Genomic DNA, 11413 nt, shown 5'->3' with positions numbered 1-11413 from the left:
TCTTTTATTTCACTGAGCAGTGGTTTGTAGTTCTCCTTGAAGAGGTCCTTTACATCCCTTGTAAGTTGGATTCCTAGGTATTTTATTCTCTTTGAAGCAATTGTGAATGGAAGTTCATTCATGATTTGGCTCTCTGTTTGACTGTTACTGGTGTATAAATGCTTGTGATTTTTGCACATTAATTTTGTATCCTGAGACTTTGCTGAAGTTGCTTATCAGCTTAAGGAGATTTTGGGCTGAGACAATGGGGTTTTCTAAATATACAATCATGTCATCTGCAAACAGGGACAATTTGACTTCTTCTTTTCCTAACTGAATACCCTTTATTTCTTTCTCTTGCCTGATTGCCCTAGCCAGAACTTCCAACACTATGTTGAATAGGAGTGGGGAGAGAGGGCATCCCTGTCTTGTGCCAGTTTTCAAAGGTAATTTTTCCAGTCTTTGCCCATTCAGTATGATATTAGCTGTGGGTTTGTCATAAATAGCTCTTATTATTTTGAGATACGTTCCATCAATACCGAATTTATTGAGAGTTTTTAGCATGAAGGGCTGTTGAATTTTGTCAAAGGCCTTTTCTGCATCTGTTGAGATAATCATGTGGTTTTTGTCTTTGGTTCTGTTTATATACTGGATTACATTGATTGATTTGCATATGTTGAACCAGACTTGCATCCCAGGGATGAAGCCCACTTGATCATGGTGGATAAGCTTTTTGATGTGCTGCTGGATCCGGTTTGCCAGTATTTTATTGAGGATTTTTGCATCGATGTTCATCAGGGAGATTGGTCTAAAATTCTCTTTTTTTGTTGTGTCTCTGCCAGGCTTTGGTATCAGGATGATGTTGGCCTCATAAAATGAGTTAGGGAGGATTCCCTCTTTTTCTATTGATTGGAATAGTTTCAGAAGGAATGGTACCAGCTCCTTCTTGTACCTCTGGTAGAATTAAGCTGTGAATCCATCTGGTCCTGGACTTTTTTTGGTTGGTAGGCTATTAATGATTGCCTCAATTTCAGAGCCTGTTATTGGTCTATTCAGGGATTCAGTTTCTTCCTGGTTTAGTCTTGGGAGAGTGTAAGTGTCCAGGAAATTATCCATTTCTTCTAGATTTTCTAGTTTATTTGCGTAGAGGTGTTTATAGTATTCTCTGATGGTAGTTTGTATTTCTGTGGGGTCGGAGGTGATATCCCCTTTATCATTTTTTATTGCATCTATTCGATTCTTCTCTCTTTTCTTCTTTATTAGTCTTGCTAGCAGTCTGTCAATTTTGTTGATCTTTTCAAAAAACCAACTCCTGGATTCATTGATTTTTTGGAGGGCTTTTGTATCTCTATCTCCTTCAGTTCTGCTCTTATCTTAGTTATTTCTTGCCTTCTGCTAGCTTTTGAATGTGTTTGCTCTTGCTTCTCTAGTTCTTTTAATTGTGATGTTAGAGTGTCCATTTTAGATCTTTCCAGCTTTCTCTTGTGGGCATTTAATGCTATAAATTTCCCTCTACACACTGCTTTAAATGTGTCCCAGAGATTCTGGTATGTTGTATCTTTGTTCTCATTGGTTTCAAAGAACATCTTTATTTCTGCCTTCATTTCGTTATGTACCCAGTAGTCATTCAGGAGCAGGTTATTCAGTTTCCATGTAGTTGAGCGGTTTTGATTGAGTTTCTTAGTCCTGAGTTCTAGTTTGATTGCACTGTGGTCAGAGAGACAGTTTGTTATAATTTCTGTTCCTGTACATTTGCTGAGGAGTGCTTTACTTCCAATTATGTGGTCAATTTTGGAATAAGTGTGATGTGGTGCTGAGAAGAATGTATATTCTGTTGATTTGGGGTGGAGAGTTCTGTAGATGTCTATTAGGTCTGCTTGCTGCAGAGGTGAGTTCAATTCCTGGATATCCTTGTTGACTTTCTGTCTCATTGATCTGTCTAAAGTTGACAGTGGGGTGTTGAAGTCTCCCATTATTATTGTATGGGAGTCTAAGTCTCTTTGTAAGTCTCTAAGGACTTGCTTTATGAATCTGGGTGCTCCTGTATTGGGTGCATATATATTTAGGATAGTTAGCTCTTCCTGTTGAATTGATCCCTTTACCATTATGTAATGGCCTTCTTTGTCTCTTTTGATCTTTGATGGTTTAAAGTCTGTTTTATCAGAGACTAGGATTGCAACCCCTGCTTTTTTTTTGTTCTCCATTTGCTTGGTAGATCTTCCTCCATCCCTTTATTTTGAGCCTGTGTGTGTCTCTGCATGTGAGATGGGTCTCCTGAATACAGCAGACTGATGGGTCTTGAGTCTTTATCCAGTTTGCCAGTCTGTGTCTTTTAATTGGAGCATTTAATCCATTTACATTTAAGGTTTATATTGTTATGTGTGAACCTGATCCTTCCATTATGATATTAACTGGTTATTTTGCTCGTTAGATGATGCAGTTTCTTCCTAGCCTCGATGGTCTTTACATTTTGGCATGTTTTTGCAATGGCTGGTACCGGTTGTTCCTTTCCATGTTTAGTGCTTCCTTCAGGGTCTCTTGTAAGGCAGGCCTGGTGGTGACAAAATCTCTAAGCATTTGCTTATCTGTAAAGGATTTTATTTCTCCTTCACTTATGAAACTTAGTTTGGCTGGATATGAAATTCTGAGTTTAAAGTTCTTTTCTTTAAGAATGTTGAGGCCGGGTGCGGTGGCTCAAGCCTGTAATCCCAGCAGTTTGGGAGGCCGAGACGGGTGGATCGCAAGGTCAGGAGATCGAGACCATCCTGGCTAACAGTGAAACCCCGTCTCTACTAAAAAATACAAAAAAACTAGCCAGGCGAGGTGGTGGGTGCCTGTAGTCCCAGCTACTTGGGAGGCTGAGGCAGGAGAATGGCATGAACCCGGGAGGCGGAGCTTGCAGTGAGCTGATATCCGGCCACTGCACTCCAGTCTGGGCAACGAGCGAGACTCTGACTCAAAAAAAAAAAAAGAATGTTGAATATTGGCCCCCACTCTCTTCTGGCTTGTAGAGTTTCTGCTGAGAGATCTGCTGTTAGTCTGATGGGCTTCCCTTTGTGGGTAACCTGACCTTTCTCTCTGGCTGCCCTTAAGATTTTTTCCTTCATTTCAACTTTGGTGAATCTTGCAATTATGTGTCTTGGAGTTGCTCTTCTGGAGGAGTATCTTTTTGGCATTCTCTGTATTTCCTGAATTTGAATGTTGGCCTGCCCTACTAGGTTGGGGAAGTTCTCCTGGATGATATCCTGAAGAGTGTTTTCCAACTTGGTTCCATTTTCCCCCTCACTTTCAGGCACCCCAATCAGACGTAGATTTAGTCTTTTTACATAATCCCATACTTCTTGCAGGCTTTGTTCATTTCTTTTTCTTCTTTTTTCTTTAGGTTTCTCTTCTCGCTTCATTTCATTCATTTGATCCTCAATTGCTGATACTCTTTCTTCCAGTTGATTGAGTCGGTTACTGAAGCTTGTGCATTTGTCACGTATTTCTCGTGTCATGGTTTTCATGTCTGTCAATTCATTTATGGCCTTCTCTGCATTAATTATTCTGGTTATCAATTCTTCCACACTTTTTTCAAGATTTTTAGTTTCTTTGCGCTGGGTACGTAATTCTTCCTTTAGCTCTAGAAGTTTGATGGACTGAAGCCCTCTTCTCTCATCTCATCAAAGTCATTCTCCGTCCAGCTTTGATCCATTGCTGGCGATGAGCTGCGTTCCTTTGCAGGGGGAGATGCGCTCTTATTTTTTGAATTTCCAGCTTTTCTGCCCTGCTTTTTCCCCATCTTTGTGGTTTTATCTGCCTCTGGTCTTTGATGATGGTGATGTACTGATGGGGTTTTGGTGTCGGTGTCCTTACTGTTTGTTAGTTTTCCTTCTAACAGTCAGGACCCTCAGCTGTAGGTCTGTTGGAGATTGCTTGAGATCCACTCCAGACCCTGTTTGCCTGGGTGTCAGCAGCAGAGGCTGCAGAAGATAGAATATTGCTGAACAGCGAGTGTACCTGTCTGATTCTTGCTTTGGAAGATTCCTCTCCGGGGTGTACTCCACCGTGTGAGGTGTGGGGTGTCGGTCTGTCCCTAGTGGGGGATGTCTCCCAGTTAGGCTACTCAGGGATCAGGGACCCACTTGAGCAGGCAGTCTGTCTGTTCTCAGATCTCAGCCTCCATGTTGGGAGATCCACTGCTTTCTTCAAAGCTGTCAGACAGAGTCGTTTGCATCTGCAGAGGTTTGTGCTGCTTTTTTGTTGTTGTTGTTGTTTAGCTGAGCCCTGCCCCCAGAGGTGGAGTCTACAGAGACAGGCAGGCCTCTTTGAGCTGCTGTGAGCTCCACCCAGTTTGAGCTTCCCAGAGGCTTTGTTTACTTACTTAAGCCTCAGCAATGGCGGGCGCCCCTCCCCCAGCCTCGCTGCTGTCTTGCTGCTAGATCCCAGACTGCTGTGCTAGCAATGAGGGAGGCTCTGTGGGCATGGGACCCCCCTGGCCAGGTGTGGGATACAATCTCCTGGTGTGCCCATTTGCTAAGACCCGTGGTAAAGCGCAGTATTGGGGTGGGAGTTACCTGATTTTCCAGGTGTTGTGTGTCTCAGTTCCCCTGGCTAGGAAAAGGGATTCCCTTCCCCCTTGGGCTTCCCAGGTGAAGTGATGCCTTGCCCTGCTTTAGCTGTCACTGGTTGGGCTGCAGCAGCTGACCAGCACCGATTGTCCAGCACTCCCTAGTGAGATGTATCCAGTACCTCAGTTGAAAATGCAGAAATCACCTGTCTTCTGTGTTGCTCGCACTGGGAGCTGGAGACTGGAGCTGTTCCTATTCGGCCATCTTGCTCTGCCCCCTGCTTTGTCATTTTTTGACTGTGTCTATTTGACTCTTCTCTCTTTTCTTCTTTATTAGTTTAGCTAGCAGTCTATCTATTTTGTTAACTTATCCAAAAACCAGCTCCTGAATTCATTGATTTTTTTGGGAGGATTTTTCACGTCTCTATCTCTTTCAGTTCTTCTCTGATCTTAGTTATTTCCTGTCCTCTGCTAGTTTTTGAATTAGTTTGTTCTTGCCTCTCTAGCTCTTTTAATTGTGATGTTAAGGTGTCAATTTTAGATCTTTCAAACTTTCTGATGTGGAGATTTAGTGCTATATATTTCCCTCTTAATACTGCTTAGCTATGTCCCAGTGATTTTGGTGTGTTGTCTCTTTGTTCTTGTTGGTTTCAAAGAAATTCTTGATTTCTGCCTTAATTTCATTATTTACCCAGCAGTCATTCAGGAACAGGTTGTTCAATTTCCATGTAATTGTGTGGTTTTGAGTGAGTTTCTTAATCCTGAGTTCTAGTTTGATTGCACTGTGGTCTGAGAGACTGCTTGTTATGATTTCCATTCTTTTGCATTTCCTGAGGAGTGTTTTACTTCCAATTATGTGGTTGATTTTAGAATAAGTGCTACATGGCACTAAGAAGAATGTATATTCCGTTGATTTGGGATAGAGAGTTCTGTAGATGTCTACTAGCTCCACTTGATCCAGAGCTGAGTTCAAGTCCTTGTTAATTTTCTGTCGTTGATCTGTCTAATACTGACAGTGGGGTGTTAAAATCTCCCACAATTATTGTGTGGGAGCTTAAGTCTCTTTATAGGTCTCTAAGAACTTGTTTTATGAATCTGGGTGTTCCTGTATTACGTGTGTATATATTTAGAATAGTTAGTTCTTGCTGAATTGTTCCCTTTACCATTATGTATTGCCTTTTTTTGTCTTTTCTGATCTTTGTTGGTTTAACGTCTGTTTTGTCAGAGACTATGATTTCAACCCCTGATTTTTTTTTCTTTCCATTTGCTTGGTAAATTTTCCTCCATCCCTTTGGTTTGAGCCTATGTGTGTCTTTGCACGTGAGATGGGTCTCTTGAATACAGCACACCAATGGGTCTTGACTCTTTATCCAATTTTCCAGTCTGTGTCTTTTAATTGGGGCAGTTAGCCATTTACATTTAAGGTTAGTATTGTTATGTGTGAATTTGATCCTGTCATCATACTGTTATTTGGTTATTTTGTATACCAGTTGATGCAGTTTCTTCATAGTGTCATTGGTCTTTGTATTTTGGTGTGTTTTTGCAGTGGCTGGTAATGGCTTTTCCTTTCCATATTTAGTGCTTTTAGGAACTCTTGCAGGGCAGGCCTGGTGGTAATGGAATCCCTCAGCATTTGCTTGTCTGGAAAGGATTTTATTTCTCCTTTGCATATGAAGGTTAATTTGGCTGGTCATAAAATTCTGGGTTGAAAATTCTTTTCTTTAAGTATATTGAATATTGGCCCCCAGTCTCTCCTGGCTTGTAGAGTTTCTGCTGAGAGGTCTGCTGTTAGTCTGATGGGCTTCCCTTTGTAGGTGACCTGGCCTTTCTCTGTGGCTGCCCTTAACAGTTTTCCCTTCATTTTGACCTTGGAGAATCTGATGATTATGTGTCTTGGGGTTGATCTTGTGGAGTATCTTAGTGGTGTTCTCTGTATTTCCTGAATTTGCATGTTGGCTTATTTTGTTAGGTTGGGGAAGTTTTCCTGGATAATATCCTGAAGTGCATTTTCCAGCTTGTTTCCATTCTCTCCATCTTCTTCTGGTATGCCAATCAATTGTAGGTTTGGTCTTTTTATGAAGTCCTATATTTCTTGGAGGCTTTGTTCATTACTTTTCATTTTTATTTCTCTAGTCTTGTCTGCATGCCTTATTTCAGGAAGGTGGTCTTCAAACTCTGATATCCTTTCTTCCTCTCAGTTGATTCAGCTATTGATACTTGTGTATGCTTCACAAAGTTCTTATGCTGTATTTTTCAGCTCCACTGGTTGTTTGTGTTCCTCTCTAAACTGGTTATTCTAGTTAGCAATTTCTCTAACCTTTAATCAAGGTTCTTAGCTTCTTTGCTTTGGGTTAGAACATGCTCCTTTAGCTCAGTGTAGTTTTTTATTACCCATCTTCTGAAGCCTACTTTTGTCAATTCATCTAGCTGATCCTCCGCCCAGTTCTGTGCCTTTGATGGAGAGATGTTGCAATCATTTGGAGAAGAGGCACCCTGGCCTTTTGGGTTTTCAGCATTTTTTTCATTGATTCTTTTCCATCTTCATGAGTTTGTCTAGTTTCAGTCTTTGAGGCTGCTGACCCTTGGTTGAAGTTTTCGTGGGGGCTTTTTTTCTGTTGTTGTTGATGCTGTTGTTGTTGTCACTTCCTGCTTATTTGTTTTTCTTTCAACAGTCAGGTCCTTCTTCTGCAGGACTGCTGCAGTTTGCTTGGGTTTCACTTCAGGCCCTATTCATCGATTTCCTCTGGCGCCTAGAGATGCCACTCAAGGAGCCTGGAGAACAGCACAGATGGGTGCCTGCTCCTTCTTCTGAGACCTCTGATCTCAAGAGGCACCAACCTTATGCCAGTAGGATTGCTCCCGTATAGGGTGTCTGACAGCCCCTATTGGAGTTTCTTACCCCAGTTGGGTGGCACGAGGAACAGGATCCATTTAATGAAGCACTTGGTGGAGGAGGTGTGCTCCACTGGGAGGAAACCCACTCATCTGGGCTGCCTGGATTCCTCAGAACTGCCAGGAGAAAAGACTAATTCTGCTGGTCTGCAGAGACTGTGGCTGCCCCTTTCCCTAGGGACTCAGGCCCAAAGAGATATGGGTTCTGTCCCTGAGCCTCTGGCTGGAGTTACTGGACTTCCTGCAGGGAAGCCCCACCCAGTGAGGAAGGATGAGTCAGGGTCAGACCTGAAGAGGCCCTCTGGCCACAGACTGCTACAGCTGGTGTGTTGGGCTGTGGGGACAAGTCTTGGGAACATGCCGTCCAGCCTTCCTGGCTCCAGCAGGGAAAAAACACAGCCTGGAGTTATAGAGATGGGTGTCACCCTTCCCTGCCAAAGAGTTTAGCATGTTAGGCAATTGCCAGTCTAGGTACTGGCTGCTACCTCTCCCACAAGGGGCTCAAAGGGCTTACACAGCAGGCAGCCACAGCCAGTACTGGTTGCCCCTTCCCCAGGAGTTTGGTAGGTTTAAGCAGATTCTAGCTGAGAGGCTATTAACAGTCTCTGCTCTCTGGAGTTGGGACGCTAGGCCCTGGTAGCATGGGTTCATGAGTGGGATCTTCTGTGGAAAAAGCAGGGTTTCCCCAGGTGGGTAGCATGGTCACTCACTGCCTCCCTTGGCTGGGGGGAGTAGGCTCTTCCACTCCACGTGGCTCTCAGGTTGGCCACCGCATCACACTGTTCTTCCTTCTCTCCGTGGGTCACGTCAGTCTCCTAGTCAGTTCTGATGAGCAAACCTGTGTACCTTGGTTGCCAGTGAAGGATTCACATGCTTATTATGGTTTTGTTAGATGGGAGCCTCCCAACGCTGCGGTTTCTAGTCAGCCATCTTGGCCCCATCACTGTAGTTCTTATGTGGTCCTTCATTAATTTCAACTTGGGGAAATTTTGCTTAGCTGAGGTGGTAGCAACTGGAATTGTCAATATAAGTCTTAACAGCAATAAATGGATTCAGAAATGAGCATGAATTTTACATGTTCTGTTTAAACATTGAAATGGATCACATACGATCACATATTATTCTTAGCTCATAAAATAGTATAGAGTTCACTACTTTCATCATATAAATTGTTATCATTTATATCTTGATTTTCACTGTTTTTCAAAGCAATATCGGGATCCACACAGATATGTGAAGAGTTGGTATCATACTTTATCTATTTACATTTATCCATTTACACACACAAATGTAAAGTAATATAAATTGTTTATTATTTATTTTATTATTTTTATTTTTTGAGAAATAGTCTTACTCTGTTACCTGGGCTAGAGTGCAGTGGCACCATCATGGTTCACTTCAGCCTGTAACTCCTGGGCTCAAGTGATCTCTCACCACAGGCTCCTGAGTAGCTCCACCTTGAACTCCTGTATCCAGGCAGTCCTCCTGCCACAGTCTCCCCCAGTGTCCTGCCACAGTCTCACAGCTGGGATTACAGGCACCCGTCACTGGCATTACAGGCACCGGTCACTGGCTTTTTTTTTTTTTTTTTTTTAATAGAGATTGGGTCTCATTATATTGCCCAGGTGGGTCTTGAATTCCTGCCCTCAAGCAATGCTCTTGCCTTGGCCTTCCAAGTGCTGGAATTCTAGGCATGAGTCACCAAACCTAGCCCATAAATTGTTTAAGAATGCAAAATACACCTCAGACACTATGTGCAGCTCTTGTAATTACCATGGTTACTTCATTAATACCTCTGAGACCATGAGTGAGAACATGAAAAGAAGTAAGAAAATGACCACTCGGCTCTACTGGAAAACAATAACATTTCTTTATGTCTCTATAGCATCATATTATTTGAGAGAACAGACTAAATTGGTTAGTTACTCCCTCCTTTCTCCTACCCAAGCCCTTCCGCAGCAGTGTCAGTCTCTGACAGCAGAGGCTCAACTCACAATCTCCATGGTACTTGGACACAACGTCCTTATATCTAGAGGACACGAGATAGAAATTAACCTGGGGCCTGAACAGGGTTAGCCATGAGCATGAATGTTTACGGTGATGGGGCACTCTGTGCCAGTAGTGAGGACGGGATTTTGAGTGAAGAAAAATCCCATTTATTCTTTAGTAAATTTAAGTGTTTTGTAGACTTGTGACATGTGGAGTCTTTTTAGTCAGGTAAGCTATACCTCCAGTGGTTGCAGCACGGCTAATGCCCACTTGAAGCATTATGGTTTCAGGTGCATTGCTAGGCCTGGAGCAGGAGTTCATCTACCAATTGGGGTGCAGAGCTATGGTCAGCCCATGGGAAATGTAGGTGGGCAGAAAGCAGCTAGTATGCAAAACAGTACACAGGAAAAAGGCCCAGTCAGGTAGATGGAACAGGCATGGAATGGTTTAGGGTAAAAGAAATAGCTTGGTGAGCCTGTGGCTGAAGAGTTCCAGACTCTTCCTGTTAAGGATGAAGCTTCTAGCTCATATAACCAGAGCTTTCCCTGCAGGTACCTAGGAATGATGTAGGGAGGGTTTTCCCATACAGGGATTTTGGTGGGGCCCTCAGATTATGAGGACACCAAAAAGATTGTGTGTTTGGGAATGAAGAAGCATTTATTAGACACCAAAGACATAATTTGCCTTCTTTTTTGTCTAGAGACTTGACTAGGTAAGCAAAACAGTGATGATAATATAAGGGCTTTATATTTATTTAAAACGGACCACGCCAGTGTGCTAGGCCCTTTCAAGACAGTGGGTGAGCTGCAGAGGATTTCTGACTTTGAAATGCATTCTGAGATGCTTTTGGGAGTATAAGTTCAAGCGTATGAGGTGTGTGCAGGCCTGGCCTCGTGAGTGTGCAGTCTGATCAATTGCACAGGGTCCCACATTTCGAAGAGTCCTGTGCTTGGTTTCATGTCCTGTTGTCACTATCTCGACAGTCCTAATCATTGTTTAATGAGATCCATGTTTTCATTTTGCACTGGGCCCTGCAAATTATGTAGCTGAGCCTGAGTGTATGTCATTCGGCCCTACCCAGACCTTCCCTTTGGTGGCCTTTGTTGCTCTGGTGAGAGCTCTGCATGCTTTCTCTGGTTTCTGAAATAGAACACGCAAGTTTCTACTGGGTTCTAACTTGTTCCAGAGCCTCCAGTAGGGCATCCTGAGCTCCAAGTGTTATCTAGCAAGTTGATTGGCTTCTAGAGGGAAGTAAAGTAGCAAGGAGGGTTGGGGGAGAGGTGGGGTACTGGCTTGTTTGTCTAGTACAGTGAGCATCTCTCTATGGGATATTTAACATCCAGGTGGTGAGTAGAGTTGGGACATAGTTAATACACAGTAACTATGTTCCTGAGGTTCATTACTAAGTTGTAAGCTCCTTGAAGATGGGATCCATGTATAATATTATAGTCCTAGTGTCCGACGCTTTGTAGGTACTAACAAATATGTTTTTCAATGGATGCTAAAGTGAGTGCATAAATAGAGATAGAAAATCACTGTGTAAATGGTGGAGATATAAAGATGGGTTTTGCATTTTTAAGGAGGGTGTGGCACAGAAGAAACTTCCAGAGACTGGAGATCAGGAGAGCTTTGTGCCTCCAGGGTTAAGACTTCCTGCACATGAAAACGAATTGCAGAGGTACTCAGACATGGGGAGGCCAAAGCAAACATTAGCGGGGCAACTATAAGGAGGAAGTGGCTTCATACAGTAGAGGCTCCCACCACAGCTAGCTGACATTTCTCTAGCTCCCTCACTCTGGAGCACACTGAGTGTTACTCACAGTCCTTTCCGCACATGCAGCCTCATAGACTCTAAACATCCATTTGAAGTTGGCTGCCACAGATATTTTTAGATCTGCTTACTGAACGGAAAACTGAGGCCTATGAAGAGTGAGAGGCTCTCTTAAGACGATCCATGATTGTCCCTGTTTGCAGATGACATGATTGTGTATTTAGAAAACCCCA

This window comes from Piliocolobus tephrosceles, chromosome 7 (assembly GCF_002776525.5).
Source record: "Piliocolobus tephrosceles isolate RC106 chromosome 7, ASM277652v3, whole genome shotgun sequence".
Classification (NCBI taxonomy): domain Eukaryota; kingdom Metazoa; phylum Chordata; class Mammalia; order Primates; family Cercopithecidae; genus Piliocolobus; species Piliocolobus tephrosceles.
The sequence above is the reverse complement of the archived record's forward strand: the minus strand, read 5'-3'. Positions refer to the sequence as shown.